Raw genomic sequence first — 21,343 nt, forward strand, 5'->3', positions numbered from 1 at the left:
AGGGGTTTTGGAATTGCATTCCTCCTCTTTGAGATGTGACAAGTCAACCGGAGGATGCCACTTGTCTGTGGTTAGAGCCGAGCAGATTTGAACGGTGGGACTGTTTAGCGGCTTTGGACTGTCGGAGCACTCCTTAAAGGGCATGACCCCAGTCTTCTTTTCCTTTCGGCTTTTCCCCTCAGGGGTCGCCACAGCGAATCAATGTCCTCCATCTATCCCGGTTTTGTGCATCCTCTTCTCTCACACCAGCTACCTTCATGTCCTCTTTGACCACACCCATAAACCTCCTCTTCGGTCTTCCTCTCGGTCTCCTGCATGGCAGTTCAAGACTCAGCGTCCTTCTCCCGATATAGTCACTCTCTCTCCTCTGGACATGTCCAAACCATCTCAGTCTGGCCTTTCTGACTTTCTCTCCAACGCCTCTAATATGAGTTGTCCCTCTAATGTACTCATTCCTGATCCTATCCAACCTGGTCACTCCCAAAGAAAACCTCAACATCTTCACCTCTGCTACCTCCAGCTCTGCTTCCTGTCTTTTCTTCAGTGGCATTGTCGCCAGTCCAAACATCATGGCTGGTCTCACCACGGTTTTATACACTTTTCCTTTCATCCTAGCTGAAACCCTTCTATCACACATCACACCTGACATTTTTCTCCATCTGCTCCAGCCTGCCTGGACACGCTTCTTCACCTCTTTTCCACACTCTCCATTGCTCTGGACAGTTGACCCCAAGTACTTAAAATCCTCCACCTTCTTTATCTCTTCTCCCTGTAGCATCACTCTTGCACTTGGATCCCTCTCATTCACACACATATATTCCGTCTTGCTGCGACTGATCTTCATTCCTCTCCTTTCCAGGGCATATCTCCACAGCTCTAGTTTCTCCGCCACCTGTTCCCTGTTCTCGCTACACATCACAATGTCATCTGCAAAAATCATGGTCCAAGGAGATTCTTTTCTAATATCGTCTGTCAGCCGGTCCATCACCATCGCAAAAAAAAAGGGGCTCAGAGCTGACCCCTGGTGGAGTCCCACCTCCACCTTGAATTCCTCAGTCATACTGGCTGGCTCCGGTCTTCACACAAATCTTCAACAGATCTCTGGAGCGGTGTGAAGTCCCATCCTGCTTCAAACAGTCTACTATCGTCCCAGTTCCAAAGAAACCAGCACCCTCGGGATTGAACGACTATAGACTTGTCGCTCTGACGTCTGTGGTCATGAAGTCCTTTGTACGCCTCGTGCTGAACCACCTAAAGAACATCACTGGACCTCTGCTAGATCCTCTTCAGTTTGCCTACCGGGCAAACAGGTCTGTGGAGGATGCAGTCAACATCGGACTGCACCACATCCTCGACCTCCTTGACAACACAGGAACCTACGCAAGGATCCTGTTTGTGCACTACAGCTCTGCGTTCAATACAATCATCCCAGAACTCCTCATCCCCAAACTTCTCCAGCTTGGTGTGTCCCCCACGATCTGCCAGTGGACCCTCAGCTTCCTGACAGGACGGACACAACAGGTCAGACTGGGAAATATATCATCCACAACACGAACCACGAGCACTGGAGCCCCGCAGGGATGTGTCCTCTCTCCATTGCTCTTCTTTCTCTACACGAACGACTGCACCTCAACGCACCCAGCTGTCAAATTCATAAAATTCGCAGACGACACCACGGTCATCGGTCTCATCAAAGACCGCGACGAGTCTGCGTACCGACAACAAGTGGAGCAGCTGGAGCTCTGGTGCAGCCGTCACAACCTGGAGCTAAACACGCTCAAGACAGTTGAGATAATCGTGGACTTCAGGAAACATCCATCACCACAGCTACCCATCACACTATCCAACTGCCTGGTGTCAACCGTTGAGACCTTCAAGTTCTTGGGAATCACAGTCTCCCAGGACATGAAGTGGGAGGTCAACACCAACTCTATCCTGAAAAAGGCCCAACAGAGAATGTACTTCCTGAGGCTGCTAAAGAAGCATGGCCTGCCACAGGAGGTGCTGCAACATTTCTACACGGCTGTCATCGAATCCATCCTGTGTTCTTCCATCACCGTTTGGTTCGGGGCCAACACAAAAATGGACAAAATCCGACTTCAACGGACAGTTAGGACGGTGGAAAAAAATCATTGGCACCGCCCTGCAAGAATCCAAACTAGGGCGCGGAAAATCCTACTGGAACCTCCGCACCCTGCCCACCACCTTTTCCAGCTACTCCCCTCAGGTAGGCGCTACCGATCCATGCGCACCAAATCCAGCAGACATTTAAACAGCTTCTTCCCCCAAGCCAGTAACTCTTTGAACTCTTTCAACTCTTTCAACAGTAGCCAAAATGGAACTGTATAGTGCCACTTAGCAGTTTTTTTGACGACGATACTAGTGCAGCGTGTTCTACCGGAAACAAATTCCTTGTGTGTTCTACATACTTGGCAATAAAGATGATTCTGATTCTGATTCTGATACCGACAGCACACCTCACAACTGTCTTACAGCATGATACATGTCTTGCACCGCTCTGACATACTTTTCCGTCACTCCAGAATTCCTCATGCAATGCCACAGCTCTTCTCTGGGCACCCTGTCCTACGCTTTCTCCAGATTTACAAAGACACAATGCAATTCCTTCTGACCTTCCCTGTACTTCTCTATCAGCATTCTTAAAGCACACATTGCATCTGTCGTACTCTTTTTTGGCATGAAGCCATACTGCTGCTCACAAATGTTCACTTCTGCTCTTAGTCTAGCTTCAACTACTCTTTCCCAGAGTTTCATTGTATGGCTCATCAACTTTATTCCTCTGTAATTAGTACAACTCTGCACATATCCTTTTTTCTTAAAAATGGGCACAAGTACACTTCGTCTCCATTCTTCAGGGATCTGTTCACCATCTAAGGTGGTTGAATAACCCAGTCAGGAACACCACAGCCATCTCTCCAAGACATTTCCATACCTCGATTGGTAAATCATCAGGCCCGAGTGCCTTTCCCCCTGATCCTCTTCAGCGCCCTCCTCACTTCATCCTTGCTAAAGCTTGCTACGTCTTGGTCCACAACGTTCACGTCTTCTACTCTTTGTTCCTTCTCATTTTCCTCGTTAATCAATTCTTCAAAGTACTCTTACCATCTTGCCATCACACTACTGGCACCTGTTAATACATTGACATCTCTAACCTTAATCACCCGAACCTGCTGCAGGTCCTTACCATCTTTGTTTCTCTGTCTCACCAGCCTGTAAACATCAGTCTCACCTTCCTTGCTGTCCAGCCGAGCATATAAGTCATCATAGGCCTCTTGTTTGGCCTTTGCCACCTTTACTTTAACCGTGCGCTGCATCTCCTTGTACTGCTGTCTACTCTCGTCCGTCCTCTCAGTGTCCCACTTCTTCTTTGCTAACCTCTTTCACTGTATACACTCCTGCACCTCCCCATTCCACGACCAAGTCTCCTTATCTACCTTTCTTCCACTCGATACACCAAGTACTTTCCGACCTGTGTCTCTGATTATGTTCGCTGTAGTTTGCCAGTCATCTGGAAGGACCTCTTTCCCACCCAGTGCTTGTCGTACCTCCATCCTAAATGTCATGCAACACTCTTCCTTTTTCAACTTTCACCATTTTGTCCTCACTTCAGCCTTTGGTTTCTTCATCTTCCTCACTGCCAGCGTCATCCTACACACCACCAACCTATGCTGTCTGGCTACACTCTCACCAACCACTACTTTGCAGTCACTGATTTCCTTTAGATGGCGCCGTTGACACAAAATGTTGTCTACATGTGTACTTCTGCCTCCACTCTTATAGGTCACCCTATTTTCCTGTCTCTTCTGAAAAAAAGTATTCACAATCGCCATTTGCATTGTCTTAACAAAGTCAACCACCATCTGTCCTTCAGCGTTCCTCATCTGGAGTCCAAACCTACCCATCACCTCCTCATCATCTTTGTTTCCTGTGCCAACATGTCCATTGAAGTCTCCACCAATTACAACCCTCTCACTTCTCGGGATGTTCTGTATGACTTCATCAAAGTCCAACAAGTCACCAATTACTTAGGACCGGCACAATAAGACACTGGCTTGTGCACCCTTGTGCCCCCTACTTTTACATACATTGGGCATGACCCCTGTAACTTCCTCAATTGAGCCCAGAATAGTTCTCTGTGAAAGACGATTGTCATGTTTACTAACATTCTGAATGGGAATTTTTACAATTTTTGTCGGCCCAATGGGCACATGTACTAACGAAGAGAACGGCTCCAGCCCCTCAGGGCAGTTGTTCCCTATACTGGGCTCAAATAGCATTGTTCCCCCCCTTGGGCCATGCTCTAACTCTGCACTTTACCTCCCATATCTTGCACGTCGGAATAATGAGTCCCTTTTTCCAACACACACAGGGTACTGGAGGAATGTCTCATCAGGGCCCAATTTCTGAAGAACAGAAATAAGGGTCTCTACTGTGCCTTCGCTGACATTCATGGCTTCTTTCAGTATGGCTACAATGTCCACCTGTTCATTGTTCTCTTTGACCATTTCTGCAAACACATTGCTTCCTGCGAGAGGACAGTTAACACAACTTGTACTGATTAGTATGGGAACTTGTATGTCAGCATGTCCATGGTTTCCACTCCGTATCAGCAACCCAACATTAATCCACCAAAGGGAACCGCTGTGCCATTCGCTGCAGATACCTCTAACACGGTTGTCTCGTGTCGTCTTTTCCTCGTCGTTCACAGTGCTACCTGCCTGTGACGCCCAATGATGTTTTGATGAGTAAATGAGTTAGTCATAAATGCTGCTGTGTGAAGCTGATTAACACGGTTGTCTCGTGTCGTCTTTTCCTCGTCGTTCACAGTGCTACCTGCCTGTGACGCCTTTGGACCGACCCAGATATCCCCTAGGCCTGAGGCCTAGGGGATACCTGGGGATACACAAGTGAAGAGGCTGAGAGGATGAAACGCCTCGGTACTGTGACCAAAAATCGATCTGTGAATGTCCATGCTGCTCAAACTAATCAAACTGACCAGATTAACCAGACCAAAGTTGACTCTGAATTACAGGCTAACCGTGCTGCCATTCTCGAGCTGACTGCACAAGTGACCGCACTCACCAAACACTTTGTCCAAATTGTTAAACCTACAGAATCGGCGCCTCAGCTAGATCCATGTCCGTCCCTGACTCGATCCTCAACACGACACCAGACACCAACGAATGAGACAGGCAGGTGTCAGGTCTGTGTGCGAAAGAACATTAAGAGCTGCCCTCACTGTTTTATTTGTGGTCAGGAAGGACATAGAGCTGTGGGCTGTCTGCAAAGAAAGGCACCGGGAAACAGGATAAGGTCACTGGAGTGAGGCTTCCAGTGATCAATGCCAATGACAAGCCTCCAGTACAAATCAACTCGGTTGAACCAGTAACATCCATAAATCTGACGACGCAGTGTCAGTCAACATAAAAAAAAAACATGTAGCACAATTAATTGGCAAGCGATGTATTGTCTCCTGTGCACTCAATGGGGTCCCACTACAAATGCTGCTTGACTCAGCGTCTCAAGTGACCGTGGTGAGTAGGGCGTGGGTAGAGGAAGCACTGCCAACGTAACCATTCAGCCACTTTCATCCCTATTCCCGGACCAACCGTTTGAGGTATCTGCAGCGAATGGCACAGCAGTTCCCTTTGATGGATGGGCTAATGTTGGGTTGCAGATACGGAGTGGAAACCATGGACATGCTGACATACAACTTCCCATACTAATCAGTACGAGTTGTGTTAACTGTCCTCTCGTAGGAAGCTATGTGATTGCAGAAATGATCAAAGAGAACAATGAACAGGTGGACCTTGCAGCCATACTGTAAGAAGCCATGAGTGTCAGCGAACGCACTGTAGAGACCTTGATTTCTGTTCTTCAGAAATTGGGCCCTGATGAGACATTCCTCCGGTACCATGTGTGTGTTGGGAAGAAGGGACTCATTATTCCTGCGGGCAAGATATGGGAGGAGAAGTGCAGAGTCAGAGCATGGCCCAACGGCGGAACAATGCTATTTGAGCCCAGTATAGGGAAGAACTGCCCTGAGGGGCTAGAGCCGTTCTCTTCGTTAGTACATGTACCCAGTGGGCCGACAAAAATTGTAAAAATTCCCATTCAGAATGTTAGTAAACATGACATTCATCTTTCACAGAGAACTATTCTGGGCTCAATTGAGGAAGTTACTGGGGTCATGCCCTTTAAGGAGTGCTCCGACAATCCAAAGCCGCTAAACAGTCCCACCGTTAAAATCTGCTCGGCTCTGACAACAGACAAGTGGCATCCTCCGGTTGACTTGTCACATCTCAAAGAGGAAGAACAGGGGATTGCCAGAGACATGTTTCATGAAGAGTCAGATGTCTTTGCAAGAGGTGATGCTGATATAGGTTGCATTCCAAACCTGCAACTCAAGATCCAACTCACTGACAACACGCCGGTGCAAAAGCGTTACAATGCCATTCCAAAACCCCTTTACGAAGAGGTCAAAGACTATGTGCAAAACCTACTTCACCGTGGTTGGATAAGAAAATCCACTTCAGCATACTCATCTCCTGTCGTCTGTGTTAGAAAAAAAAGATAAAAATGTCAGGGAGCTAAATCGCAAAACTGTCCCCGATCATCACCCACTCCCACGCCTTCAATATCTGCTAGATAACCTGGGGGGCTACTCTTGGTTCTCAATACTCGAACAAGGCAGCGCTTACGACCAGGGCTTTGTTGAAGACAGTTCCAGGCATCTAACGGCTTTCAGCACCCCTTGGGGCCTGTACGAGTGGCCCAGCCTCCCATTTGGCCTAACTAATGCGCCAGCAGCCTTTCAAAGATGTATGGAGGATGTTCTTGATGGCCTGAGGGACGAATGCTGCTCTCCTTATCTGGATGACGTGCTCTGCTTTTCAAAATCATTTCATGAACACGTAGAGGACCTGAGGAAAGTTCTTCACCGCCTGCAGGAGCATGGCATAAAGCTACGTCTGAATAAATGTGAACTGTTCAAACGACAAATGAGGTACTTGCTTCGTCTCGTGTCAAGTGATGGTGTCCGCATAGACCCTAAAGACCTGGAAGCCGTTTTGCAGTTAAAAGAGAGACGCCACGCAATGTGGGGGAAGTCAGAGCTCTATTGGGGTTCTTGGGATACTATAGATCCTTCGTACAGGACTTTGACAGGATTGCACGGCCGCTGTTTAAACTGGTATAGGGGGCCACTCAGCCTGACCAGAGGCCAGTTCACAACACCGCTGCACGCCAAAGGAAAGGCACCAAGTTAGGCCAGCTTCCCTCTGGTAACCCTGTCCAGTGGGGCCCCGAACACAGTGCTGTGGTCTCCCGCCTGGTATATATATTGACCGGTCCACCTATTTTAGCCTACCCAGACTTTAATCTGCGCTTTGTGTTAAATACGGACGCATCCGTTGAAGGTCTGGGGGCTGGGCTTTATCAGCAGCAGGGAGATAAACTTCGCGTTGTTGCTTATGGATCCAGAACACTCTCACCTTCAGAGAAAAATTATCATCTCCATTCTGGAAAGCTTGATTTTCTGGCGTTGAAGTGGGCAATCTGCGACAAATTTCGAGATTATCTCTACTATGCACCCACATTCACTGTGTACACGGACAATAACCCCCTCGCGTATGTCCTGAGCACGGCCAAACTCAATGCTGCCGGAAATCGCTGGGTGGGTGAATTGGCGGATTTCTACTTCACAATAAAGTACAGGCCAGGCGAATGCTGATTCCGACACACTGTCGCGTTTTCCAGTTAAGATGGAGGGACACACAGAGGAGTACACTGAAACATTTCCTCCAGACGTGGTTTCCACCATATGGCAGGGGGACAAGGCTGTGGCTGAAGAGGATGTGCCATGGATGGATGTTTTGCAACTCACGTCTGATGGTGAGGATTTTCTTCCGGTGACAGTCCCCGTTATAACTCCAGATGATATCAGAGCTGCTCACGAAGAGGATGCATCAATCTCTGAGGTAATGACACTGAAGAGGAGGGGATGGAACCCCAATGACAAAGATAAAAGACAAATGGGACCAGAGGCAAGGAGACGAGTACACGAATGGAATAGACTTAAACTGGACAATGGAATTTTATACAGACAGGCGGGGAAATGGAAACAGCTCGTTCTCCCTAGTAAACTTAAGTCGACTGTGCTCAAACACCTGCATGTCGGAGCTGACAAGGTGATCACCCTTGCAAGGCAGAGGTTCTATTGGCCATTCATGCGGCACGAAATAGAAAACTACGTAATTCGCCAGTGTTCCTGCATTAAACAGAAACGACCCACCAAAAAGCACCCATGGGCAACATCACTATATAAACAGTGCCCCATTTGAGCTCATTTCTATTGATTATCTCCATCTTGAGCCAAGTAAAGGAGGCTATGAGTATATTCTAGTCCTGGTAGACCACTTTACTCGTTTCGCACAATCCTACCCGACTAAGAATAAGACAGGCAAGGTTGCTGCTGAGAAAATCTTTTGTGATTTTACTCCACTGTTCTCTTATCCAGAGAGACTACATCATGATCAAGGTCGGGAGTTTCACAACAGTCGATTCCAGCGGCTTCAAGAGTTGTCTGGCATTGTGCATTCCTGAACCACCCCATACCATCCGCAGAGCAACCCTGTAAAACGTCTGAATAGAACACTGTTACAGATGCTACGCACTCTCCAAGAGGAAAGGAAAGCTGAGTGGAAAGACTATTTGCCTCAAGTAGTTCATGCGTACAACTGTACAAGACATGAGTCCGCTGGCTATTCACCGTTCTTCCTCCTCTATGGAAGGTCTCCCCGGTTGCCCATCGACTTAGTTGTTGGTCTGACAGCTGCCAAAGAAGTAAAAAGCTGACAGGAATACGCACCTAGGTGGGCCTGTAGAATGCAAGATGCTTACAGAATTGCCTCTGAGAACAGTCAAAAGAGCTCTGAAAAAGGGAAGAAATACTCTGACCGTGGTGTTAAAGGCATTGTACTCCAGCCAGGGGATTGTGTACTTGTCAGGAACCTATCTGAGAGAGGTGGATCTGGCAAGCTCCGGGTTTACTGGGAGGAAAGAGTCCACAGGGTCATTGAAAGAATGGGAGATGGACCAGTGTACAAGGTTCTGGCAGCAAACGGAGACAAAAATACCCGTGTGTTACACCGTAATCTCCTACCGTCTGTCAATGATTTGCCAGTTGAACAGCCCCGTAGGGTGAAAAATAAACAGAAAAACAGCTAGACAGACAGGCTTATAGCAGGGAAGCAGTTGGGCAGGAGTCTGGATATTCAGATGAAGAGGAAGGATGTTAATACATTCTCCAACGATTACCTGTGTATACAAGGAAGACAGTCAGTCATCAGGTGTTTCAACCTGAACCTTACAATTTCAGAGCTGTAGCATCAGAATTCCACCCCCAGGCGCAAACTACGGAACCAGAGGATGGGCAGCAGCTAGAGGAAGCTTTTCCATTGGCTGTACCAGCATCATTACCAAAACCAACACCCTGCCTATGAAGGAAGCCCGGAACAGCCAGGACATCATCACGAACCTGTAAGGTAAGGAATGGTTTGAGAACACGTCTGACATGATAATTCTTCTCATTTAGCCCTTGATAGAGTGTGTGCAGAAATGTACCTTGGACAAGTTCTTGATCGTAACCAAAATGTGCACCTGGTTTTTGTGACTGTCTCGGAATGTCCCAGGTTTTATTATCTTCGACACAGAATTCTATAGTGCCTCTTTGCAATGTTTTTGCTGATGATACTAGTGCAGCATGTTCGACCGGAAACCAATTCCTTGTAGAACACTACATACTTGACAATAAAGAAGATTTTGATTCTGATTCTGATTCTGACAGTGCGGGTAACCTCAGACTCGCTAAATCCTTATTGTAGTCCCTCATCCATTTGTCTACACAGGCTACGGTATGACAGTTCAGACCCGGTGTCAGAAATCTGACCTCCATAAATTTTGAACTCTCTCCGTGGAAACAGAGCAGCTACATCCGTGTACTTCACCACCTGATCCCCCATACCGGAGGATAAGCCGGCATGTTCAGGAGGAGCACCACCCAAACTGTTGGCGATGATCCTGAATGGCGATGGAGTGCTCAAGTTCCTGACCGGTGTGGGGATGTCTCTCGATGGAAGATGTGTGACCTCAACTCCTCCTCTCATGTCAGCTCCTTCCCCAGTCGGTTCCTCCGGGGCATCTAGGAGCTCGCTGATCATGTCATCGAGGTGAAGGAGTTGAGACATGCCTTCATCTTCTATGTGTCTTAATTTGTCACCTCTGACGTAGTCAATAATCACATCAAACAGTTCTGGTTCACTAAGGGTCGCAAGGTCCTCAGTGTCACTCTCATACACTGCGCTGGCAACAGTTAGTAGCTAATTGACATCCAAGGCTAATAGTATCTTTTGGATCTTGACAATCAATACCCGTCGTGGAGTTGTGGGAGCCATCGTTAGCCCCTGAAGCCTCTACACTCTGGAGAAAGGACAGCACGGCACGGATCCCGGACGAGCCCCCAATTGTAACCGGCCTCAGGCCTAGGGTATACCTGGGTCGGTCCATTTGCGTCACAGGTAGGCAGCACTGTGAACGACGAGGAAAAGATGACACATTTTAACCATCTTTACACAGCGGCATTTATGGCTGAATGCGCATGCGTGAGCTGAGCTTACATTGTCTTCCTCTGTTCCATTCACAGGCGTGTAGCGCCCTCCTGACTGGGTAGTCTAATCGAATAACATACAGTAACGGAGTTCGTTTCTCACCCCCTACATCTCGGCTGCAGAGTGCTAAACTGATTAAACAAGTGAAAACATGAATATTCAGCCTTTTGTTTAGTGGTGAGGAACATATGAACTATATATTGCCTTAAACACATTTACCAGAGCAAGAGAAACCCGTTTTATGAATTTCATTTTTTCTTTATGGTTTTAGGTTTTACGATGAATTAAGTATCAATTTAGGCTGCAGAGTGCTAATCTGACAATTATACAAGTGAAAACATGAACATTCAGCCTTTTGTTTAGCTGTGAGGATCATGATCTTTTTATTGCCTTAAACCCATTTTCAGAGCAAGAGAAAAACGTTTTCTGAACAAAATATTTTCTGCATTGTTTTAATATTAATGATGTATCATTTAGGCTGCAGAGGGCTAATTTGACACTTGTACAAGTGAAAACATGAAGATTCAGCCTTTTGTTTAGCTGTGAGGATCATCTTGCCCTTTTTATTGCCCTAAACGCATTTTCAGAGCAAGAGAAACACGTTTTCTGAATTTAATGTTTTCTTCATGGTTTGAAGTTTTTTGATGAAATTAGTGTCTGAATAGGCTGCTTAATGCTAATCTGACACTTATACAAGTGAAAACATGAAGATTCATCCTTTGTTTAGCTGTGAGGATCGTATGAACTTTTCAGAGCAAGAGAAACACGTTTTCTGAAGTAAATGTTTTCTCATGGTTTCCTGTTTTATAATGAAAATTTTCTGTATTTAGGCTGCAGAGTGCTAAATATGACACTTATACAAGTGAAAATATGAAGATTCAGGCTTCTGTTTTGCTGTGATGGTCATGTGAACTTTTTATTGCCTTAAACGCATTGTCAGAGCAAGAGAAACACGTTTTCTGACCATTATGTTTTCTGCATTGTTTTCTACCTTGTTGTCTATGTAGGCTGCAAAGGGCTAATTTGACACTTATACAAGTCAAAACACGAAGATTCAGAGTTTTTTTTAGCTGTGAGGATCATATGAGCTTTTTATTGCCTTAAACGCATTTTCAGAGCAAGAGAAACACGTTCTATGAATTTAATGTTTTCTTTATGGTTTGAAGTGTTTTGATGACATTAGTGTCTAAATAGGCTGCACAGTGCTAATCTGACGCTTATACAAGTGAAAACATGAAGAGTAAACCTTTTGTTTAGCTCTGGGGATCATATGAACTTTTTGCCTTAAACTCATTTTCAGAGCAAGAGAAACACGTTTTCTGAAATAAATGTTTTCTTCATGGTTTTATGTTTTATAATGAAATTTGTGTGTATTTGGCTGAGGGTGCTAATCGGACACTTATACAAGTGAAAACATGAAGATTCAGCCTATTGTTTAGCTGTGATGATCATGTGAACTTTTCATTGCCTTAAACGCATTTTCAGAGCAAGAGAAACACGTTTTCTGAACAAAATATTTTCTGCATTCTTTTAACTTTTATGATGTATCTATTTAGGCTGCAGAGGGCTAATTTGACACTTATACAAGTCAAAACATGAAGATTCAGCCTTTTGTTTAGCTGTGAGGATCATATTGCGCTTTTTATTGCCCTAAACGCATTTTCAGAGCAAGAGAAACACGTTTTCTGGATTTAATGTTTTCTTCATGGTTCTAACTTTTTTGATGAAATTAGTGTCTGAATAGGCTGCACAGTGCTAATCTGACACTTATACAAGTGAAAACATGAAGATTAAGGCTTTTGTTTAGCTCTGGGGATCATATGAACTTTTTATTGCCTTAAACGCATTTTCAGAGCAAGAGAACCACGTTTTCTGTAATAAATGTTTTCTTCATGGTTTTATGTTTTATAATGAAATGTGTGTGTATTTAGGCTGCAGAATGCTAATATGACACTTATACAAGTGAAAACATGAAGATTAAGCCTTTTGTTTAGCTCTGGGGATCATATGAACTTTTTATTGCCTTAAACGCATTTTCAGAGCAAGAGAAACACGTTTTCTGAATTTAATGTTTTCTTCATGGTTTGAAGTTTTTTGATGAAATTAGTGTCTGAATAGGCTGCACAGTGCTAATCTGACACTTATACAAGTGAAAACATGAAGACTAAGCCTTTTGTTTAGCTCTGGGGATCATATGAACTTTTTATTGCCTTAAACGCATTTTCAGAGCAAGAGAAACACGTTTTCTGAAGTAGATGTTTTCTTCATGGTTTTATGTTTTATAATGAAATGTGTGTGTATTTCTGCAGAATGCTAATATGACACTTATACAAGTGAAAACATGAATATATAGCCTTTTGTTTAGCTGTGAGTTTCATATTGCGCTTTTTATTGCCTTAAACGCATTTTCAGAGCAAGAGAAACACGTTTTCTGAAGTAAACGTTTTCTTCATGGTTTTATGTTTTATAATGAAATGTGTGTGTATTTAGGCTGCAGAGTGCTAATATGACACTTATTCAAGTGAAAACATGAATATATAGCCTTCTGTTTAGCTGTGATGATCATGTGAACTTTTTATTGCCTTAAACGAATTTTCAGAGCAAGAGAAACACGTTTTCTGAACAAAATATTTTCGGCATTGTTTTAATATTAATGATGTATCTATTTAGGCTGCAGAGGGCTAATTTGACACTTGTACAAGTGAAAACATGAAGATTAAGCCTTTTGTTTAGCTCTGGGGATCATATACTTTATATTGGTTTAAACGCATTTTCAGAGCAAGAGAAACACGTTTTCTGGACAAAATATTTTCTGCATTGTTTTAACTTTTATGATGTATCTATTTAGGCTGCAGAGGGCTAATTTGACACTTGTACAAGTGAAAACATGAAGATTAAGCCTTTTGTTTAGCTCTGGGGATCATATGAACTTTATATTGGCTTAAACGCATTTTCAGAGCAAGAGAAACACGTTTTCTGAACAATATATTGTCTGCATTATATTAATTTTTATGATGTATCTATTTAGGCAGCAGAGGGCTAATTTGACACTTATACAAGCCAAAACATGAAGATTCAGCCTTTTGTTTAGCTGTGAGGATCATATTGCGCTTTTTATTGCCTTAAACGCATTTTCAGAGCAAGAGAAACACGTTTTCTGAATTTAATGTTTTCTTCATGGTTCTAAATTTTTTGATGAAATTAGTGTCTGAATAGGCTGCACAGTACTAATCTGACACTTATACAAATGAAAACATGGAGACTAAGCCTTTTGTTTAGCTCTGGGGATCATATGAACTTTTTATTGCCTTAAACGCATTTTCAGAGCAAGAGAAACACGTTTTCTGAAGTAAATGTTTTCTTCATGGTTTTATGTTTTATAATGAAATGTGTGTGTATTTAGGCTGCAGAATGCTAATATGACACTTATACAAGTGAAAACATGAAGATTAAGCCTTTTGTTTAGCTCTGGGGATCATATGAACTTTTTATTGCCTTAAACGCATTTTCAGAGCAAGAGAAAAACGTTTTCTGAACAAAATATTTTCTGCATTGTTTTAATATTAATGATGTATTATTTAGGCTGCAGAGGGCTAATTTGACACTTGTACAAGTGAAAACATGAAGAATAAGGCTTTTGTTTAGCTCTGGGGATCATATGAACTTTTTATTGCCTTAAACGCATTTTCAGAGCAAGAGAAACACGTTTTCTGAAGTAAATGTTTTCTTCATGGTATTATGTTTTATAATGAAATGTGTGTATTTAGGCTGCAGAATGCTAATATGACAGTTATATAAGTGAAAACATGAATATATAGCCTTCTGTTTAGTTGTGATGATCATGTGAACTTTTTATTGCCTTAAACGCATTTTCAGAGCAAGAGAATAACGTTTTCTGAACAAAATATTTTCTGCATTGTTTTAATATTAATGATGTATCATTTAGGCTGCAGAGGGCTAATTTGACAATTGTACAAGTGAAAACATGAAGGCTTTTGTTTAGCTCTGGGGATCATATGAACTTTTTATTGCCTTAAACGCATTTTCAGAGCAAGAGAAACACGTTTTCTGAATTTAATGTTTTCTTCATGGTTTGAAGTTTTTTGATGAAATTAGTGTCTGAATAGGCTGCACAGTGCTAATCTGACACTTATACAAGTGAAAACATGAAGACTAAGCCTTTTGTTTAGCTCTGGGGATTATATGAACTTTTTATTGCCTTAAACGCATTTTCAGAGCAAGAGAAACACGTTTTCTGAAGTAAATGGTTCATAAAACCTTCATGGTTTTATGTTTTATAATGAAATGTGTGTGTATTTAGGCTGCAGAGTGCTAATATGACACTTATTCAAGTGAAAACATGAATATATAGCCTTCTGTTTAGCTGTGATGATCATGTGAACTTTTTATTGCCTTAAACGCATTTTCAGAGCAAGAGAAACACATTTTCTGAACAAAATATTTTCGGCATTGTTTTAATATTAATGATGTATCTATTTAGGCTGCAGAGGGCTAATTTGACACTTGTACAAGTGAAAACATGAATATTAAGCCTTTTGTTTAGCTCTGGGGATCATATACTTTATATTGGTTTAAACGCATTTTCAGAGCAAGAGAAACACGTTTTCTGAACAAAATATTTTCTGCATTGTTTTAACTTTTATGATGTATCTATTTAGGCTGCAGAGGGCTAATTTGACACTTGTACAAGTGAAAACATGAAGATTAAGCCTTTTGTTTAGCTCTGGGGATCATATGAACTTTTTATTGCCTAAAACGCATTTTCAGAGCAAGAGAAACACGTTTTCTGAAGTAAATGTTTTCTTCATGGTTTTATGTTTTATAATGAAATGTGTGTGTATTTAGGCTGCAGAATGCTAATATGACACTTATACAAGTGAAAACATGAAGATTAAGCCTTTTGTTTAGCTCTGGGGATCATATGAACTTTTTATTGCCTTAAACGCATTTTCAGAGCAAGAGAAACACGTTTTCTGAAGTAAATGTTTTCTTCATGGTTGATAGAGTGTTTATGCACATTAGTAAACATATTACGTTATTTCATGTTTAGATTAAGTAAACATATGTTTTTTCATGTTTAGCTTAGTATATATTATGAATTGTGCACGTTTAATTTCAGTCTAATTTAGTTAAATAAAACTATCAGTCTTATTAGTTCAATAGCCGTTGGAGAAAAAGCAGCGGCTCCAACTTCAATCTGAGACCCGCCCAACACTGAGTTGCTCGTAACCGATTGGACGGGAAAGGTCGACTTGTTCGCAACTGATTGGACAACAGATCGCCACTCTGTATGTTTAAAAACTTGTCGGAGCGGGAGCTCGTTCTCTTTTGCTCTTTTGCTCTTTTGCTCTTTCTCTTTGTTCTCTGTGCTCATGTCTTCGTCCCACCGAGACGAGAAGTGCCTTTTCTGTCTCATTAGAATAAAGTAGTTTTTTGTTCACCATCTATTGTACTTGCTGATATTTTTATCAAGTGAACTCCAGACAATGCGCGAACCAGGAAAGACAAACGAAGTTTTAACCGAACATTAATTGGTGCCAAGAAACCCGTGCCAGTCAACCAGCCTTTGCGTGAGGACTACCACGTGGGCGACCCAGTCAAGGCGAGACGGGAACTCAGCTAAAGAAGCTCCTGGTGGTTACCCGTTTTATAATTTTGACGGGAGAGGCGCGCATATTGAGGCGCGTCGAACCTGCTCCTTGGCTGCGACCTACGGAAGAAACGAAGATTTTTTTCGTTCTTCACTGAAGCCTGCTCTGCAATCCTCCGCGCGAGAGACGGAAAGAATCACTCCTTTCTGGTGGCGTTGTGGCTCCTAACGTTCTAGCTGGACGACTACACGGCAGCATTCAAAAGTTCACTAAGTAAGTAGCGCGCTAGCTAGCAGCCATTGTTTGAATGCATTGTGAGACCTCTCCCGGCCAGAGACGGTCCTTTTCCACTTGACTCACGTACGAACCGGTGGGAAGCGATTTTCGTTAGGCAAGGTGGCCAAATGAGAATACGTATGCCGGCGGAGGAGTGCATATTAATGTGCACGAAATATCCACACGCCGAATTGTGAATCGGAAGTTTTCCAGCGAAAGAATATTGTTCACAAGGTGGTGATAGCTGGGATTCAGTTTGTGTGGTGGACCGCTTTTATTCTGAAGAGCGGAAGTGTTTTAGGGCAGCTGCTATAGTACTGAGTCGAGAGGAAAGAAATAAGATCAAAAATACATTCTTAACTTGGTTTGTCTATGCTAGCATAGTGGCACAGAGAAAGTTCTTTGTCTCGGAGAGAAAAAAGGGTGAGGGCGAAGTCATTTGAGCCGTTGGTGTGTGTGTGTGTGCGTGTGTGCGTAAGAGCATTCCTTGTGTGTGTGCGTGAACGCGCATCCTGGCTGAGGATTGGCGCGAATCACGCCCTTTGTTCTTGGGTTTGAATCAACATCGCGAGGTGTGCTTCCTTTCTGGTGATAGTTAAAGAAGGAATTTGTTGTTGCAATCGTGAAAATGGGTGCTATTTTTTCTAAAAAGACCCCAATTCATAGGGACGTAGAGTTTATGTCCAAAAAGTTCCCAGGTAGCGAACTTTATTGCAAGAAGTGGATGGACTGTAGTACGTTCTCTGGTGCGTTGCAACTACAACCTTTGAAGGAAATCATGTTTCGATTGAAACTTCAGGAAGCATCCGCGATGAAAAAATCTCTTGGAAAGATACGTGCCGAGATAATTGCCTGCGAAGCTTGGATTGCGCAAGCAAAAATCAGAGAGAGAGAAATGGAAGCCAAACGGATGAAAAAAAGAGGAGAAAGCGATAGTTGCAATGTCTTCCAAAGTGGGCTCTGACGATGAGACTGTGGCTTCGTCGGTTGTACGTCCCAATGAAAAGTTGGTGGAAAATGGAAAGCAGCCATTGTTTCAATCCCCAGAGCTCCCCCACGGGAGGCGAGGAGGAGAGGCGGGGGGCTGCGCCGCCGGGCAGGCGCCGCGACCCCCCTCCTACCACTCCTTCTCTTCCCCCTCCTCCTTCTACCCCTCCTCCGCAGGGCTGAAGAAAGGGGAGGATGCCATTTGTTCACCACCTGTGGGGCGGGTGGGCCCCCCTGGGTGGGCCCCCCCGGTGATGACTCCAAATGTCTGTTGGGCAGACCAGCAGAATGGGGCGCTTATGACCCCTACTGGAGGAATACGAGGATTACAACGTGATATGGCAAATCAGATTGCTGCTGATTGTGTCTCTTCGCGTACAAGGAGCAAATCAAATTGTTCTGGACAATTGTATCCGTTTGAAGAGTTGAATGGAATTGAAATGAATAATGGAAGCGACTGTGACGTTTTGCCACTCATTCAGGTAGCAAATCCTAATTCTTCAAGCATACATGATCAAACTATCTTGGTTTATCGGCCATGGGGCGACAGTGATGTCGCAGAGGCGTGTAAAGGACTAGGTGATGTTGTTGAAAATGCAGAAAGTTGGACTGAGAATTTTGAGGAATTATGTGCTTCTTATCAGTTGAATGGACAAGAAACACTTAAGGTTCTCAGGAGATGCTTGGGACACCATTGGAATCGGGTGAAAGGTGACTTTACTGGGAAAACATCGATGGGAACGACCATGACGTATGAGGAAGCGACAAGCCAACGGAGATTGGTTTGTGAAAACATCCGAACATTATGGAAAAAAACACCAAACTTTGGCTTGATTCAGAATTGTAGACAGTTACGTGGGGAAGATATTAACATTTTTCGGGGACGCTTGGAAAATGTTTTTCGAAACCACTGCTGTATTCCTGAATCTGCTGATGAGAATTCCATATATGTCAACCAATTCAAGCAAACATTTTTGCAGAATTTGACGCCGGAAATTGGAGATTTCATTCGCAAACATTATGTCCAACACCGGACTGGAAGGTTGGTTGATCTCATGGAGTGGGCAATACACGCCCAAGAAGTGGTGAGAAAAAAGTGGGGAAATGGTGCAGATTCGCCGATGGAACATGTGATGGCATCTACCATGGGTAACATAATGGAGAAAGTGTTATACCAGGATCGGATGAAGAGACGGATGCCGCACAATGATCGATGCTACAATTGTGGCAGTGTAGGGCATATTGCTCGCCACTGCAAAAAGAAACCTATACCGAAAAGGAAAGATGGGAAATCTTACAGACCTCCACCATATAATACGCGATATGGTGAAGGACATAAAACAAAACATTCAGATTGACGCGAGGGACCCCATTTCAACACTGATGACAACAATCACAACAGTGAGAAATGGGAATCAATAAAACCAGTTGAAATCTTGGATTTGACTAATGTGTTTGCCTTAACCTTACCGGAAAACGAAAAACCTTATTATTGGCTAAAAATCGGGAAAAAGGATGTCAAATTTCTTTGCGATAGTGGTGCATGCAGATCAGTGTTAAGAGACACCATTCCAGGTGTCACTCCGAGTCGACAACAAATTTCTGTGGTATCTGCAGATGGGAAAGTGATATTGTTATCGATTTCCAAACCACTAAAAATTTTAGATGAGGGACTAACTCCATACAAGGTCACCATGGTCTTGAGTGGAGAGTGTCCTATAAATTTGTTGGGGAGAGACCTGTTACAAAAATTGTAAATAGCTTTAATACCAACAGAAGAAGGGTATAAACCCAAAAAAGTGAATTTTCTGGAGTCCTTCGTAGTTGACGCTATGGGGGACCCAGTAAAGGTCGATTCACTAGAATTATGACTGATGGCCACTTTAGGGGCGGAGGACTTTCCAGACGTCCCTGCCACCCTTTGGTCATCGGGAAAAACTGATGTGGGCTTACTTAAAACAGCGAAACCAGTTGAAGTATTGCCTAAAACGACTTATCGACCAAGACTTAAACAATATCCATTAAAACAGGACGCTATTATTGGCATCACCCCTGTAATACGGGATATGGTGAAAGCTGGTATTTTGATTGAAGACCCAACTTGTGAATGTAATACACCGATATTTCCTGTTAAAAAAGTGGAATCTGGAGTTTGGAGAATGGTGCATGATTTACGACAGGTAAATAAATCCATACAATCACGTGCTCCGTGTGTGCCAGACCCGCACACATTATTGAACAGTTTAAAACCTGACAAAAAATGGTTTACAGTAATTGATTTGAGCAATGCCTTTTTCTCCATTCCGTTACACAAAAATTCACGTCATTGGTTCGGATTTACATTTAATGGAAAAAAATATACATATACAAGATTACCACAAGGGTTTACAGATAGTCCTACAATTTTTTCACAGGAAATGTCTTCGTGTATTGCTGATTTTAAACATCCTGAATCTTCTCAGATTCTTTTGTATGTTGACGACATCTTAATTGCTTCACCGACTGAAGATGAGAACAAGACTGTATCAATAGCTTTGTTCCAATATTTAGCGAATACAGGTAACAAAGCTTCTTTGGATAAATTGCAGTTCTGTCAAGAAGAAGTAGTTTTCTTAGGACATCTTTTGTCAAGAAAGGCAAGAGAGTTGACAACTAAGAGAAAACAGACAATTTTGCAGGTTCCTCGACCTAAGACGAAAAAACAGATGATGACGTTTTTGGGACTGTGCAATTATTGCAGAACTTGGATTCCGCATTATGCACAAGTTACCCAACCATTATTGACACTTGTATACCAAGACGAAATGGCACTGAAAGACTCTATTCAGTGGACCGAAGAGGGCAGTAAAGCATTTACAGAATTAAAAAAATTGATAGCAAACACTAGCGTCTTAGCCTTACCTGACTATGACAAACCTTTTGTTCAAACAGTTGACTGCAAAGACAAATACATGACTTCAGTCCTGTTACAAAAGCATGGACAAAAGCTGAGACCAGTTGCATTTTATTCTAAAAGAATGAATCGGATCCAAGCATTTTGTTGGCAAAATTGTGTAAAAAATTTTTACAACAACAAAGAGGTCCACAGCACGTGTACTGCCGCAGTCCTGTGTTCCCTTTACAGGAACAGAGAGGCTGCTGGGCTCCCCGAAGGCGCTGATCAAGGTCTGCACCAAAGTCGGAGGGGCCATTCATCGTGCTGATAACAACGCCAACTGCCATCAAAATCGCCGAGAGGTCCACCTGGGTGCATCAAAGCCACTGCAAAATCGTTCACCAACCAGATCCGGAGCAGGTGGAAGAGAGACGGAGCCAAACCACTCAATAGCCATGGGTTTGGTCCACATCATCTTGCTGTATGAATTAGTGGAGGCAATCCAGATGACGCACGTAAAGCCTCCCATTCCATCAGCCTGCCAAACTCCACCATTGCAACCAACGATGACAGAAAAGTGCCCTAGCATGGCACATCCTGTATCCTGCTTGCCACTACAAGATGCAGGAATCATCTCATTTCCTCTTAACATCCTCATGAACGAAGCACGACAAACTGGAAGTGATTACCCTCATGGTTCTTGGTACGCTCGTATCAAGTCAGGGAAGACTTGGACCACTGGTTGGGACTCCGTTGTGGTCCATTCTGAGCCCAAAACAAAATGGGTTCAAAATAGCTGTGCCCAAGAAGCAAAACGAATTGTCAGCAAGATAACTCAAGGGAACTGGTTAGGAACTTGAACTGGCACAATGACAGATATCCAACTCGTTATCGTAGCCTACAAG

This window comes from Hippocampus bargibanti, linkage group LG16, assembly GCF_051943395.1.
Source record: "Hippocampus bargibanti isolate YZ-2025 linkage group LG16, ASM5194339v1, whole genome shotgun sequence".
NCBI classification, from domain to species: Eukaryota; Metazoa; Chordata; class Actinopteri; order Syngnathiformes; family Syngnathidae; genus Hippocampus; species Hippocampus bargibanti.